This window comes from Cygnus atratus, chromosome 4, assembly GCF_013377495.2.
Source record: "Cygnus atratus isolate AKBS03 ecotype Queensland, Australia chromosome 4, CAtr_DNAZoo_HiC_assembly, whole genome shotgun sequence".
Lineage (NCBI taxonomy): Eukaryota > Metazoa > Chordata > Aves > Anseriformes > Anatidae > Cygnus > Cygnus atratus.
Window position 1 is genome coordinate 33094644 of NC_066365.1, and position 16573 is coordinate 33111216.

Here is a 16573-nt window from a genome sequence, read left to right on the forward strand (position 1 = left end):
ACATCAAGCACGAGGTGCAAGAATGACTGACTATGCTGTATTACAGGGAAGGACAAGACCAAACACATGCTACATCAAAAAGTGATGAAAGATGATGTTCATTTTCATAAAGCAAGTGTTAGGAGTTTTATGAAGAACAAACAGGACACGAGAGTTTACATTATCTACCAGCTGTTCCTATCCTTTTTAATCAGTTTCAAAGAAAACCCGAGTATATAAAAAGCAGGAACTAGTGATCATTTTAAAATATCACTTCACATTAGTTCTCCTTTATGACAATATTTGAATAGCATGAATGGACTACCTAGCATGACTAACACAGATCTGGAAACCAAACATACTGACGAATGTCAAGCTTGTCTGTACTAATCCCAATCTCATTTACCTCCCACACATTGGGCTCGCTCCTGCCATCTAACTTCGCTTCTCTTATCCACACGAGTTCTTTATTCCAGTCTTGCAATTAACATCCACATCTCCTCCCCAAATGGTGCCAACTTTTCTATGAAACGTTCAAGCTACACAGACCACACCCCTGTCTATGCTCTTTGATCAACTCTTTTTGCAGACTGAGAAGTTCCACTTGGGGAGGCAACTCACATATCCAGCCCTTTCCACCTCGTAAAGCAGCTTATCTCATAAAAAAAGCACATGCACAATGTTGCAGCAAGAACCGAATGATACTCATACTTGCAGATCAGGTTGGGGAGACATTTATCTGAATTTTCATCTGTCAGTTGACTAGTTTCACTGCACAGAAAGGTGAAGTAAGACAGCACAATGATGAACTGAAGTCTAGTAGTCTCTGCCCCTTAATCTGTTTTCATAGTAAGAGGATTTCTAAAGTTTGTGTGCTCATTTTTTAAGTAGAGATGGAGATGACAAGTCTTTCCTCCTTCAACTCTTTGGGTATCCTACAGTATACCTGTTAGAGAGGAAAAAACTGCACACATTCTTCTCATGAGGAGTTTTTCAACTATTTTATATCCCATAACCCAAATGACAAGGAGATATTCTGAAAAGAAAAAAAGAGGAATCATTCCAACTCAAGAAAATCCTGGTATATAGTCTTGTGTTCTCATCCGTGTGCCACTGGTAATCTATGACCTACATAAACACTATGTAGGTCACAAAGTATTGCTCTCCAGAAGTCTGCAGGGCACTGAGAAACAGCTGAAGTGCATTTGATAATTGCCATATATTGATTTCACATGTTAGCAATTACTGTGGTTGCCACAGGAATATTATGCAAGCGTCACCCTGCAGAGGATACCATATAGGTGTGAACAAGAAGAGAAATGATTCAGTGCACACAGACAGGGTGCTCCAGAACTCACATAACCTAAATGCAGCTCAGTGCTACTGGAGCCTTCACCTGGCATTGTAAATAAAATTGAAGTCTCAAGCCCACTTTTCAGAGAAGTTGTGTCCATAGAGCAAAAATCTATCATGACAGCCAGTATTCCAAAATGAGACCTCATACTTCAGCAGACAGACTTCTATTACACATAACTTATTAAACACATACACTTCACCTGCAATTAATGTGTCTACAGCAAAGAACATCTTGTTTTGGTAGCTGCTCTGTTTGGCAGACAAGCTGGATTTAAAGTTCCTCCAGCTGCATTCTGCTTTCCACTACAGACAATGAAAGGGGAAGAAATTAGTAAAGTGAAAGTTATCCTTCTCTATTAATACAAAATAACTGCCCAACAATTGAATGAAATCTGGCAGCGTAACAACTGAGAGAGCCAACAAAAATCTTTATGAGAACAAGCCTTCTGATAATATACCCTCAGGTCAGATAGAAGAGAAGCAGTAGGGATGAACTGTATTCTGCAGCATGAGACAGTCCACACAGACAAGTCCAGTGGTTTCAGGCTTTTCCACCATCACCTTGGTGAGAAACTCCTGAAAGCACTGGAACCATCATCAGTTATGTGCTCACTGCACTGTGGAAGCAATCCACATTTCCCTTGCTTGCTGCCACCCATCCATCCCCACTGCTCTTCGAAAACACTTGTGTGCCACACACTGAGCCTGTCTGGGGCAATTAAGAAACCATTCTGGCTAAAAACTAACCATGGAGAAAGAGAGAAATAAATACACAACGGCAGTAGACCAATCAAGGTCACTTCACAGCTACACGCTGCACCCATGAAATGCAAAATCAGAAAGAAGTGAGTGGTGTGACACTGAATGCTAAAGCTGGCCACGCTGCCGAAAAGCTGATCACAAAACTCAATTACTCAGACAGGAAATGCATCATAACAACATCTTGTTAAACAAGCTAGGTGCACGCAAAGGAGAAATCCACACATTTCTGTTAACACTAGAGTCATTTTTATTAAATTCATATTTGACATCTAACAAGGCCGCACACATACAAGAAAATGCAAGTATGAAAAGGGTGTCTATTCATTTATACAGTGCTTAGCATTCAAAATGGATTTTACAGACATCCTGCTAACCTGTCTGGCAGAAACTCCTCCAGACAACACAAATTAATTCCAAACAGGGAGGCTGTCAGTTTTTCCCTCTTATAAGCAAGGAGCCAGAATTGTGAAACAGCTTTCAGCATGCTGTTTTAAGGAATCATGCAGAAGTTAAAAGGTATACATCATGAGAGGAAAAAAAATATTTTGCATAAGTACAATTTTTGGACAAGAACTCATAGTTCAAACTGGCTGCAATGGAAGTAGACCCACAGTTTCTAAGAACATTCTGAAACAGCTCTCTCATCAGACTATCGTGAACGAAACCACTCCAATATTAAAGAGCTAATGAGAAGACACTATCAGTTTATAGAGCAGAAATAAAACATGATTTCAGTACAGACTAGACTAGAAAACCCAACAGATTCCTTCTTGTTTTATGCTCCAGAATTTTAGTGCAGATCATACCAGGTTTATGCAGAGGCAACTAGAAATCTAGTAACAATATTCTAGTATCTTTTTCCCCTTTATTAAAACAAAGGGGTCATCTTCAAAACCAGCCCATTTTCTCTAGCAAGATGATATTACAGCAAATCTGTCTACCCTCCAGATCATCTCCAAAACCTTTCCTGCCAGCGCCCTTAATGCAATCCTAATCTGGCCTGTGCCTCCAAAATAAAAGAAATGAAAATATATACCTAATACCAACATGGAACCACTTTACTCTGGAAACTATTACGATCTAATGTTGTTGGTTGTGAAAGTTTTTTTGGCAGTTCTTTGTTGTTGGTTTGGTTTGGGGAGCTTTGCTTTCAAAGACATTCCTCATCCAGAATCACAAGCTTGAAATTGCAAATGGGTACAGGGGACTGTAAACATAGTCAATGAAGAACATGGTCATATGAGGAATAATCACATTTCTGAGCTGGCTAGTGCATGTTTTCAACTTTATGCTTAATACTGTATTAGACATATTTAAGAGTGGTGCCATATTATCCTAACATATTCAATGTTTCAGCTTCAAAGTACTGCAGGACTGACTCAATAAATCTTTGTTTCCTCTACTGAGACAGTAAAAGCAAGATGCAAAGGTCTGTTCTTTTGTAGTCTACAAAAGCTGGATTTCTCTGTGATATACAGTCAGTGTGCAGGCATTAAAGAGAAGGCATTAAGAACATAGAAAAATTCTCTGAACACAAATATGTAAAAAAATCTACATCTGAAACCTCAACATTGAGCTACAGTAACTTTCCACAACCTAAATGCCTCTAGTTTTCCAATTAATTTAAAACCAACCAAACAAAACACACAAATACACACCTTAGACGTAGAGGGCAACAGGAGACTCAGTGTAGCATATGAAATCGGAAGAATCTGTATTACTTCAAGAAATTCTAATTCCCAGTCAGCTTCTTTTTTTCTTGCCATAAAAAAGCCGTAATTAAATTTTAAAAGCACAGTTACAATTAAACAGAGAGCTTCCTGTACTCATAGCTCAGAAGAGTCATATTAATCACTCAATATTTCCAGAGTGTACTTGTCACCAGCTCTTATTCACCTCCAGACAGAATTCACTACTGGCAGGTACAAAATAATACATCCTTATCTCCAGAGAGCACTGACTCTTGGATCTCATTCTAGGCACTGATAAACCATTCCTGCCAAGTACAGTCTTGCCTTGTGTAACATTTTTGCAAGAACAAGGATTTTGCTTTTGCACCAAATACACGGCTTTGTAAAAGAAAGCAAATAAAACCACACACCAAGTAAGAAATAATACACATCTGCATTCTCTATCGTAAATTGGTAGGGAAGAGAACATGCAAGTTTCCACCTTCTCATTTCTGAAAACTGGGACAAATGAGGAAGATATGAAATGGTGGAAGAAATGCTAAAAAAAAAAGAACCAAAAAAAGTTAAAAACACACATATACATAATCACCTGTTTGGTTAGCCCGAAATTCTATCCTCACTGAAATCAATGGAAAGGGATCTAAAAATTTTAGAACACAAAAATAGTTAACTCATAGTAGTAACCTTCATGAATTAAGATGCTTAATTCTATATCTTGCGAACATCAGCATCATTGTGACAGAAGACAGTTTTCAGTGCTCTTTCAAGCCACAGCAGAGTCCATCAAACTTCCTTTTAATAGGAAGCATATGGGACATCCTCAGAATGGCAAAAACCTTTTCAAGGATTTTTGAAGTGAGTAGCCAGGAACTAGCCATCCCCTTTCACAATTAATTTTGAGCTGAGTATAATCATAGGATTACACTGCATTTTATTTGAGATGTAAGTTTTCCTTAGAGACTGTATTGCATCCCATGTATCATAACCTACACCACTACCCAGACTAGATTTTATGAAAGATGCATAGCCTTGTGGTTTGGGAAATTTAAATTGCTTTCCTTATCTTTCCCCTTCATGTGAAAGCCAAGAAAATAACCCCAGAAACCACAGTCCGCAGATTTATTGAACAACACAAACACTCCCAGTAGCAATACATGCCATTCAAAGTCTCACAAAAACAGCAGATGGACTTTAAAATATTAAAAGGCAAGTTTGTTAAAAATTAGCTCTGTTTCATACATACACTATGGTTATTAAGAGAAAGTACATTTCATAGAAGCAATACATCCTGAAACTTACCTCTGTGAATAAAACAAAAAAAAATCCTAAACTGTTAACTTTCAATAAAATTCTACCTACTCACTTTTGATTTAGAGATCAGTTGACATAGCTGGACTGCCTCAGTTCTGTGCTTTGCTTCTGCTATTCAGAAATTTGCCCAATATCTTCCAAATGAAATTAAAACCTTTGTTTCATCTCACTGTCATTATCCCTAGCACTCAGACTAGAACTTTCACACAGTCAAGCGCCGTCCCTGTTTTGCACTGTTAGTGGACAATTAATTAAAGGAAAAGAGTTAGTGCACCCAAATAAACATAGGCCACAGGGGAAGCACAATAGAGGGCTGTTTACAACACAGAGTGGATTAAAGGACAGGGTTTGCCAAGTTGTCACTAACACAAGCTGATTAAGTCTGCACAGCAGAGAGCAGACATTAGCATAGGTCGGGAAGCAGTAAAACCACAGTGGCTTGGATGCAGGGCCACACAAACATGACTAAACTGCTTCCAAAGCTAATCTAAGCGTCTTCACACCACATTTCCTAGCACTCCCTGTTCTAGGATTTGGTCCTGCAGAGCCAGTGTGGGTGTAGGCATGCCCACAGTCCTGTTTTCACATTGCTGTCTTACACCAAGGAGTTCTAGCTTCTTTTCAACTGCTACAATGAGGTGAAGTTCTAAAAGTCTTGCCCATATATTTGACGCGGGAAAAAATAAAAAAGATATATTAAAAAGAGGCACAATGCTTTAGTATCCTCTGGATCCTCCCTAACAGATAAGACAGGAAAGCAGAGACAGGGAGAAAAGGGATCCCCAGTACAGCACTCTCCCTGCATTTTGCAGATAGCACTGCACCACTGTAACCATCTCTTACTTACCAAAGAATCAAAAACCATGCGAAGTCACTTAGTGCGCTTAGACACCTTTTGCCATAGCAATACCCAGCCTGGCTCTATCACAACTCACAGAGGCTCACATCAGCTGTTCTTAAAACTATTCACGACTTTTCCTGAGAACACATGTCAATGCAAGTGTCTGACCAACCAAGGAAACAAAACAGATCATGGAGAAACAAAAATGTGCGTACCACATACTTAGACTGACCCTCACTAGCTCTCATTTCCCCACTACCTCCCTCTCCTCTTAGAAGCTGAAATAACCACTCTTAGCTCATTCAGTCATTCCTCCAGATTCCCAGGCATTCTTATTGCTCCTCTCCAGACTGCCTCCAATGGGTTTGTACTTCTATTATTATTATTTATTATTATTATTATTTATTTTATTAAATAAATTCCATTTTCAAAACTGGGAGCTACCTCAGCTCAGACCTTACCTCCACTGGTGAGAAAGATTACATCACTTAACTTGCAGAATGTACCTCTATTCTCACCTAGGTGATGTAGATACAGGACCCCCCAGTAAGAACTAGACAGGCCCTGAAGGGTTACTGAAGCAAACCTCAGGGGGAAGCAAGGATGCATTTAGCCCTCTGGCCTTCTCTGCTCACTCCCACTGACCAGGCCGAAACAAGCAGGTGGCAGTAATTACTTTAAAGCAGCCTCATTGTGTTTGAAGTAAGGAACTGAGTGGTGGGGCTCATGCTTTTGCTATGCAAACCTCAACCCAACCCAAGAACCAGCCCTGTTAAAAAAACCTTTACTGAGGGTTGAATTAAACCATTCTATGACAATAGCTCAGTGTGATATTCTCTAATTTTACAATTCCATAACCATGTTGGCTCATTCTTCTCATCCACTATAATCTTTAAGTCCTTTACATAAAACACACAAAACAGAACACTGCCTTTCGAGTCCACTGCTAGAGAACATTGTTTTTCAAGCAGTTCAGCACTTACCCACAGTTAAGTTACTCCAGACGTTCTTTAACAAGGGTGAAATTTTGACATTTGCTACCACAAGGACTCAAGATATCAGAGATCAACTGCTCCTTCCCTGTCTGCAGGGCCTGTTAGCATTTTGGAGAAAGAAATTGCATTAGTCTAACACAGTTTAATCTTAAAAATAAAATCATCTGGACTACTACCCATTTCTTTGTCATCTTCTAGTGCTTGAGAAGAATGTAAATCCCATGAAAAATACTGTAATAAACAATCAAAGTTAAACAACTGGGTCTACAACTGTTTATTTCTATCCCCCCCTCTAAAAACAGAGGCTCGTCAACTGCTCTCATCAGTTCCCCAGTATTACACACATCCTCCATGAGTTAAGAACTGCAGCAACTCAAGGATTACATCAGCCAGCTCTTACCCTTTCAGTAATGCTTTTTAAACACTTCAAACTTAAACTTATGTCAGTGCTCTTTAAGCTGTCCCCTCCTCATACCAGCTTAGGATTTTAGCAGTCGCCTTGAACGTGGGTTACATTGGCCTCTCTTACAAAATGATGAGGTAAAAAAAATACCTCAACCTGCTTTGTATTATCTGTCAACAGCTCTAGTCTTCAAAGAGCAGCAAACCTTCCTTGTCTTTCTTTTCACTACCATTATATTTCTCTAATGACTTCTTGTCAATCTTTTCCAGTCTGAGAGTTGCATTTCAGGATCACATGCTTGTGCTCTAACTCTACGCTTGCCCGGGACTCCCTTACAAGGACTCCCTTACCCTCCTTGCTGTGTTTGATGTTAAAGAGCTCACTGGGAGCCAAACCAGCCTCTCACTGCTTTTTGGTTTCCCCTGTGGAGGAACAGTTTCTATTTCTGCATTAACAATTTCCTGAAGGAACAATCTCTCTCCTGTGTTATCTTCTATTGCTCTTAACACACAGAAAGAGTGGATAAGATTCATGTTGACCCCACTCAGCTGAAGTCTGCCTTTCTAAAACTCCATTGATTTATTTAACAGAAAGGCTTATTCTGCCTGCAACTGTTTCTTTCAACTCCCTGATGCCACAGACCCCAATATTCCTGTTCTTGAATAAATAATATTTTTATCTCGGAATATTTTAAAGTACTTTGGTACGATAACCGCTTGGATCACATTATCTTCTGTCACAGCCTTTTGTCACCGCACCCAATGCTGCGTGCTCCTGAAATGCTGCTGTTGGCTTGACGCCTCCTTTAAACCTCAACTGTTGTTCCTTGAAACGTTTGCCAAAAATCGGTACAAATATCATCATTAGTAAAGGAATAGGCCTTCCTGCCAATACAACAGAACGTTATCCCCCACACTTGCTGCTGCTTCAAAATCAATCAGTTACTTTCCACCTATTGAATCGCTGCACATGCACCTGCTCCGGTAATGATAAGAACGTACAGCAAGTACTGGATTTAAGCTATGCATAGCTTAGCAGCTCCTAAACTAATACAACATCCATGAAATGCGAGCGACTGCTATCATTTTAGAGTTTTAAATTGTCAAGAGGAGGAATCAGATAACATTTCATTCATCTTTAATTCATTTAACTTTTTTAAATATATCTGCACACGAAGTAATTCAAATGCTGTTGAATTTCACTGAAGGCTAATGGGAAATGTTCATGCAAATACAAGCCACAAATTCCGCTAACAATTTTCTTCCTTATAGGCCAAGACCAAAAGAAACATTAATGGTAAATGCATTGGTAAAGCATTCAGATAACTTCTATATACACCAAAGGTCAAATAATTCAGGCATTTTAACTGAGCTGCCTTGAATGTCAGCAGAAACCAGTGCCTGGGTGCCTACAACTTTGCCTACTCCCTCAGCTACAGCAGTTCATCTAGTGAAGAGCATTATCACCAGCCTTCACCTTTGTCCCTACGTCCTCAATATTGGGTGGTGGATATCATTTAACTCTTCTGATTAACCCGTTTTATTAACGGGTTGCTGAAAACAACATCACCGACTTAACTTGCAAATAGAACACATCATAAATGCAACGTTTGATGAATGCCTTAGTTGTTTCTCTTTGAATACTTAAATAAATATTTCTCAATAAAAGTTCCTGTGAATAGAAAGAAGTTTTCTAAGTCCAAAGACTCCACCGGCATCGAAGTGAGACTAACCCAGCTCTATCCAGCCTAAGGAATTCTGCACAACCTCCTCAATACTCCTGTGTGTTCTGCTGCATCGGCACTAGCAAGTCGGGAACCCCTGAGCACTGGGTTGCTGCTGGCAAAGATCACCACTGTAAAAATCATGCCAGCAAAATACTGCTGAAGGCAGATGTAACCACTGACATCCATAAAACTTCTGTGTTATCTGGCAGCCGGTTCACACCAGCATCTTCCAGTGCTGTTCACACTGCTGGGACTAAAGCATTAAGAACAGAAATCAATGAGGGGAAATTGTTTTGCTTTTTTTTTCATCCTTTTAAGAAAACATAGTATTTCCACTTTACGTGCTACTCGCCATATGAAAATGTTTCAAGGAGCTGATAAAGAACTTTCCAATTGTTTACCTGAAACCAGTCCAAGCAGGCAAGCATAATTAATCTCAATACAAGTCAGGAATTCAGAAAGGAAGTTACCCACTTACACCTAGCAATTCCAAATGTGATAGCTGACTATGAACTGAATGGCAAAACGACTAACTATTTAAAAAAAAAAAAAAAGGAAAAAACACAAGATCCCCTCAAAATAACAGACTACCTGAACCCCCCACCACCACCTTCAAATTTCCATCAAGTCCCAGTATGACTGCTTCTCTCAGACCACGCCACAGGCATCCCAAGGGCATTTGGGTGGGTTAAACAACAACGCAGGAGCCAAACAAGGAGCAACACACCTTTTTTTTTTTTTTTTTTTTTTTTGAAGGCAGTAATGGTTCACAGAAAATTACTTGGCTGCTTAGCACCAGTCATAGCTGTACCTGACTCAGGCACGTATGGGAGAGAACAGAGAGTAATTCCAGGTCGCATGCAGAAGGACACAGAGCCCTTGTCTCTGAAATGCATCCAGATCTCTCTGTGCTTCGGAGTGTCAATTGAGGAGTTCCTCACCAGGGGACAGGAGCTTTTGTCCTCCATAGGTTTTCTTATGGGAAACATTCTGAATTTATGGCACCATACTAAAACATGTTTATGGCACAGGCAAAGTGTGTAAGTGTCACAAAACTCCAATGAGGAAACAGCACAGCTATGTACAGCAGATTGGTCCAGTGGAACAAGATAAGCACATGTAATTATAAAAGCAGCACCTCCATACTCATACTCCCTTTTTCCCAAATACTTTCAAAATATATGCTTACAGAAACACTACTGTTAATATAATCAATAACAGTACAGCAGTGAAGCAGCAAGCCAAATTACCTCTGCCTCTCACATGTGCTGCAATAGGGCAAGAACCTGCCACATCAAAATGAGTTAATGCAATTTAATAAAAATCCATGCTACTTTTTTGGACCTGGCTACATAATGACAGTTTTTCATTTGTTGCTCTGTCTTGTGTGTCAAAAACAAACATCTGAAAAAAAAAGTTTAGTTACTATAAATATATTAATGATAGCTGTTGATATAACTAAATCAAAAATACATATATAGCTTAGGAAGTGCTAACCTATGCATAGCTTAAATCCAGTTATAATTGATATAACTCACTCAAAAATAAAATATCCTCAGCACACACTTTCTCTCCTGCACCAGGGTACGTGAGGTTTTACTAAAGATTTTATGAGTTCAAGTGGGATTCGTTCTTCAGCAGTTCAGCTCTCCAACCATCAGTGCAGTAGACAGCCAACAGTTAAATTTAATTTACAATTCAAAAGTTTACTAGCATATAGGTCTTTTAAATAGCTCAAAGGGGTTTTGTTTGTTTGTTTGTTATGCCAGTGTTTTGGTTTTTTATGTACATTAGGAAATCCTTCTAGCTGGGAGCTTTCTTCCTGGCATCACTTTATCGGTTCCCCAGGCAAATTAAAATATTACTAGAACAGTGACTACATGAGAGCTGCTTATATAAAAAAGTGTCACAGAAATAAATCCTACCCTCCACTGATAAACAACACAGGCAAGTTGTTCAAAATGAACAAGACTTAGGAGGAGAAAGGGCACAAGTGTCTCTCTGCAAGTTACTTATGCAAAGACCCTAGCACATGTTTTTATTATCACAGCTTATTTTTTTATTTTTTCCAAACCAAACAAGTTATACTAAGGCATGCAACTGTTTAAATCAATAAAACAATGTCTGTCATACTGTTTGGAGACTGGAGCAGAGGTACAAGGGAAGAAGATGACATTAGACTATCCTTCTGCCATTACATGGCAAAAAATACATAATAATAATTTACCTTTACCTAGTATTTTTAGCACTAATCTAGCTATTTCCCTACAGAAGCAGATAGCATGTTCTCTATAATGCTAATCATGATTAGACCAGAATTAACTGTCACAGTACACTTGGGCAATTCAGTATTACTTCACACTTGAACGTTTTTTCCTTTTTTTTTCTTTTTAGAAGTCATCGATTTCTCAATAACGTCCCTGCACACCCATGGGGAGCCACCACAGTACGAAGCAGAACAAATTCCAGGACAAATATTGCAACTGCCAGGAAAACACGCTGCCTTTAGTTCAGAGACAGAACAAAGCAAATGAAAGACCTAAGTACACCTCACGCAGACTAGCTCTCATCCCTCCTTTCAGGTGACGGTTTATTCCGGAGGAAAAAAAACATAGTGTTACTTGGTACATATAGAACTGTGTTTTCAGGCCTCCTGCATGCACACAGTTGTATTTGTGTAACGTTTCCAAACTTTTCTCTGCCAAATAAAGCTAATCCCACTGGACACCAAAGGTAACACTTTTATATATGAAGCCTTCAGGTGTCTTGAGCCTCAACCACCGTTAGAAGGTCTTACCTTAGCTGGTCTGTTTTCATGCCATACTGAATTGTCTCACCTGGATGCGTCCTTCAGAATCAACCTTTGACAAGCATTTTTCGGCCACATGATTTAAAAGGGAAAGTACTCTTATCACACCACCAATACGACTCCTTTACCAGAAGATAACTACATACAATCATAAGAAGTCTTACGATCAATGCCATAAAGCAGTAAGGCAATACGTGTTCCCGAAAGCTCCTTAGTCCTGATAACGCTAACTTTAGCTAGGAATACTTTATTACCATTGCAGCACCTCCAAACGCCAGTCAACACCACAAAAATATATTGATGTATGGAATAATTACTCCTGCGTGATGTATAGCGCCATTTATTGCTGTATGCATTCTCAAGCGCATTCAAAACCATTATTTCAAATTAGCCTAGTCAGTCTGCAGACCTGATCCAAGTCTAGCTGACCTGCTCTGCGAGACAGACTGAACTCCTATCTCTAACTTTCAAATGGATGAATCCAATCAGGACAAGGTACTGGAGGATGTTTGCATGAGGTTTTTAAAGGTATGATTCTGACAGAATATCAGTAGCCACCTACAAGCTTTTATTTTGCCACTATGCTGTACTGCAAAAAGGACAAAGAAATTCAGAATTTCCAGGTCATTATTGCCCCAGCTTTTCACCAGTGCAAACCTTTGTAGCCTCTCTCATGTCCACACTATCAGAGCATTAAAAATACATATATAACTTAAGCACAGGAATCAAACATCATGTGACACCACCACCTGAAATACACCCTATATCAGGAGCTACATGGAGCAGACTGCAATGCACAAAAGCAGTGTTTTGCTGTATCTTCCTGGAAGCTCTCCTTCCAGGGTGCTAAATAAGGGTACAGAATACATTTGTTTTCTGGGTGGTAGCTCAGACGGTCTTACACTAAATGACTATCTGGTTAGGCTGAGAAGACATCACAACTAAGCCAGCAATGCCATGTCAGCATGTTTAAATAGGAAGAATACTTGTGGTTGAAAAAAAATTGAGCATGTCTTACAGTTTAAGTGTCTGTAAACCAAAATATAGTTTTAAAACTATTAGAAAAAGGATGAGTGGAACATGTGGTCTGAAAAGCCCTATTCTCTGGGACACACAGCAAACACAAACATGCCAACTGCTCTAGACACGCTGTAAAGCACAGAGAGAGCAGAGAGCTTCTCCCTCAAATGTTTGAGAGAAACTACAAGTCACAGTAAGACCAGGATGTATAGACCTGCATTTTCAAAGACTTAAGTACACAACTCAAACATTAAGAACTATACTGGATTTCCATAAACCTTATCAAAATTTTAAAAGCCCTTGCAATGGAACATTCTGCAAACATCAAAAAGTACCATTTGTATACTAATAAATAAAGATATGCAAGGGTGGAACAGCAGCCTGTAAATAAATTCTTTAAAAAAGCAGCCTTAAAACTTGATGTACATCAAAGTAATCTTGATAACCCTTCAATGAAGGGTTTAACAGAGAAACTGATGATTCAGATGGTACCGAGTCTGTAAGTCTGAAGACTTAAGCTTAGTAGGGTTCAATACATTAGTATAATCTTTTAAAAAGAAAATGCATAGACAAACTTCTAAAATTCAGTTTGATATCATGATTGAATAAAATCATGCCAGCAGCAGTTTCTCCAATTTTGTTTCTCTAAGTGTTGGATTATATGAAGTTCCATATCCCATTTAGGAGGGGGGAAAAAAAAAAAAAAAGAAAGAAAGACACCTTCACAGAGCATAACCCAATTTTTACCATCCCCACCATATCACTCAGACTGTAAAGTCTAAAAAAAAAAGTCAAAAAAAAGTCAATGGAGTTATGTTTCTTTTATAGGCTTTGGCAACTCAGCTGTCATCATTTTAATACAATTTGCTTATTTTTCAAAGTACATATTGTCAGTCTTCATGGTTCAACAAATAGATTAAAATAGCTGTTTGCAGAAGTCAATTGAAAATATTTGTCTTGATTGAGATGAATCACAGAAAAAGGCATCTGCGTGTTCAACAGCTTCACAACTGCAACTGCCATCCTCACATCGATACATCACCAGTACAGTCTTGCCCTTTGCAACTATTTATACTTTACAAAGCAGATTATAAGGTTTTCTGTCTTTTCTTCCTCCTTTGACCTTCTACATTTATTAACGTACAGCCAGCGAGGAAGACATAAGTCACAGCATCAGGTCCTAATTCCTAGATTAGTTTCAGAGCAGGTGGACTCTTTATACACACCCCAGCTGAAGTAAGGCAGCACAAATAATGTGAAAATCCTAATCTGACTTGACTCCTTCAGGTGTTCTATCCCCTTCCAATTGCCCTTAATTCTAAAAGATTTCCTTCTAGAAATTATGATACAAAAACAGCACAGGCCAAAAGCATTGGTCTGAACCGCGTGACTTAACGCTATTACTACGTTGATGTGACAGACCTCTTTGAACAGAGAGTTTGTTAACAACCCCCCTTTAATCTGAAAATGAAACAAGATAAAAACATCATGCTTCACCACCAAGGAAATAAGGCCCCAAATCCTTCTTAGGGCTCCAAGGAGGGGTTAAAGCCATGTTATATGGATGAAAAATACCACTATGGAATCTGGAGCATCAGAGTTTCACATTGATCATCAGAAAACATCTGGACAGGGAATACAGTGGCAGATTCTGCAGTATTTTTTGTCTCAAAAAGTATGACAGCATATAAAAATAACTCTCATTTGGAGGTATTTATCTTCTTATCCATGTCTGGGATGTATTAATGCTAATCAGAAGACCAATCACAGACCCTGGGCAGGAGAAGGAGGAAATCCAAGTGAAATATTACCTCCAAATACCACCAAGCCTGCCTCAGCATTTCTCAGTTTTAAGAAATCACGCGTCCTGATCTGGCAAAGCCATAGCAGCATAGCTCGGTCCCACTCACAGTCCCCTAACAGACACCGCACCTCCACCTGTGCCTGCGGATGTGTCCTCACACAGCCTCTCAGAATCACGTCACGTTCCTATTGACAGGCTCAGGTGGCAGAGCAGGCTCACAGGACACTGCTAACAGCTCCTCACTGCCTTGAAGGAAGACGGCAGTCACTTTATCAAGACAAACTCAGACCTCCGCTTTGCTTTGGCGCCCCAGGAAAACACCAAAGGAGCCTTCGTAAGTTTTCGTAAGTGACGCAAGGAATTTCCTGAGGAAAAAAAAAGGTCAGTATTACCGGAGCGCTGACACAGAAGTTTGAACCCAAACCGGGAACTCATGGATAGGGTCACAAAAACAACAAACCAAGTGAAAAACACGCTGGTGTCACACCTGTGAGGAAAAAGCCTCCCCGGGCAGCCAGGAGCCCTCCCCACGCTCTCACCTCGCTGCTCGCCCTGTCCCGGCCGGCTTTCTGTCAGGAAACTTTGCAGCCAGGTCGCCCTGCAGCCCGGCGGCCGAGCCGACCCTCCTCTCCCTCCACCAAAACAGATCAGGGGGATTAGGCCGGCCTTATTTCCCGTGACCTACATTACTGCCCTGCGCGGCCAGGAGGCGGGCAGCAGCCGCCTCCCCAGCTCCCCCCGGCACCCCCTCAGCCCCTACCTGGAGCGGCGGGTCCCCCTCGCCACGGCGGAAAGCTTCCCGTGGGGGTCGCCCCGGGCTCCGCTCGCCCAGGTAAAGCGGTCGTGGCCGGCGCTAACGCCTCGGAGGGAAGGAGGGATCCCTCAGCGAGCGCCCCGCAGGCTGCGTGCCCTCAGGGCGGCCATCTCGCCCCGCGGCGGGGCGGCTGGAGCGAAGGGCAGGGCAGGGCAAGCGGCCCCGGCTTGGCAGCGGCCGCCCGGTTCGGGGAAGCGGGGCCGGGCCGCTGAGTCAGAGCGGCGGGGAGGAGCCGCCACCTGCCCGGCTCGGCCAGGCCCGGCCGCGCTGCCCCCTGCCGGCCGCCCGCTCCTGCCTCCGCCTGGGGGAAGGCGCTTGAAGAGGGCCCGGAGGTCTGGGGGGCGGCTCTGGGTACCGGGGAAGGGTCCTTCAGCCTCGGGACGGCAGTAAAATGATAATAACAACGTGTGGCACATGGGTCTGGGGCTTTATAAACGACGGCTGGGCCCCTGGAGGGAAGGTGGCCCCGGTTATGTACGTCACTAGATGGCACTGTTATACACACACCTCTTCTTTTTCTTTAGCTGGTGCTGCAGCGTACGACTACCTGTCTTCGCAGAAGTGCTGGTGCTCCTCGGGGTGCGTTTCTCCCAGCAGCAGCCTTTCAAGGCCTCTTTCCTCGGTGAGTCGCCGCAGGCCTGCAGGGCCTGTTCCCCCGTGTGGGGCTGCAGGGCAAACTGAATCCTAAAAGCCATTAAAGCTGAAAGAGACGTGCAACATCATCTGGTCCAACCATCCCCCTACCACCGATGTCACCCACTAAACCATGTCCCTAAGCACCACATCCAACCTTTCCTTAAACACCCCCAGGGACAATGACTCCACCACCTCCCTGGGCAACCCGTGGCAACACCTGACTACTCATTCTGAGAAGAAATGTCTCCTAATTTCTAACCTAAACCTCCCCTGGCACAACTTGAGGCCGTTCCCTCTGGTCCTGTCACTAGTTATCTGTGAGAAGAAGCTGACCCCCAGCTCAAAGAAGGTGCCCAGCTTCGTGCCATTGAGTTCTCCTACATGGAACAGCAGCAAACCAGAAATACCAACAGCCTTGTTAAGTCT

The 16573-nt window shown here is 41.4% G+C and overlaps 1 protein-coding gene across 5 annotated transcripts in view; it reads right to left on the reverse strand.

Annotated features, from left to right (window-relative positions):
- FHIP1A (FHF complex subunit HOOK interacting protein 1A) overlaps nt 1-15720 on the reverse strand; it is a 96079-nt gene extending 80359 nt beyond the window's left edge. Inside the window, exons 1-4 of one of the 5 annotated variants that reach the window (XM_035547009.2) lie at nt 15458-15720; nt 14826-15062; nt 6924-7033; nt 4378-4428 (exon numbers count right to left, since the gene is read on the reverse strand). The gene's annotated coding sequence lies outside the window, so the exon portion shown is untranslated. The remainder of the gene's footprint in view (nt 1-4377; nt 4429-6923; nt 7034-14825; nt 15063-15457) is intronic. The other 4 variants (XM_035547018.2, XM_035547036.2, XM_035547043.2 and 1 more) reach the window with 4 other exon arrangements.
- Nucleotides 15721-16573: the final 853 nt, after the last annotated feature.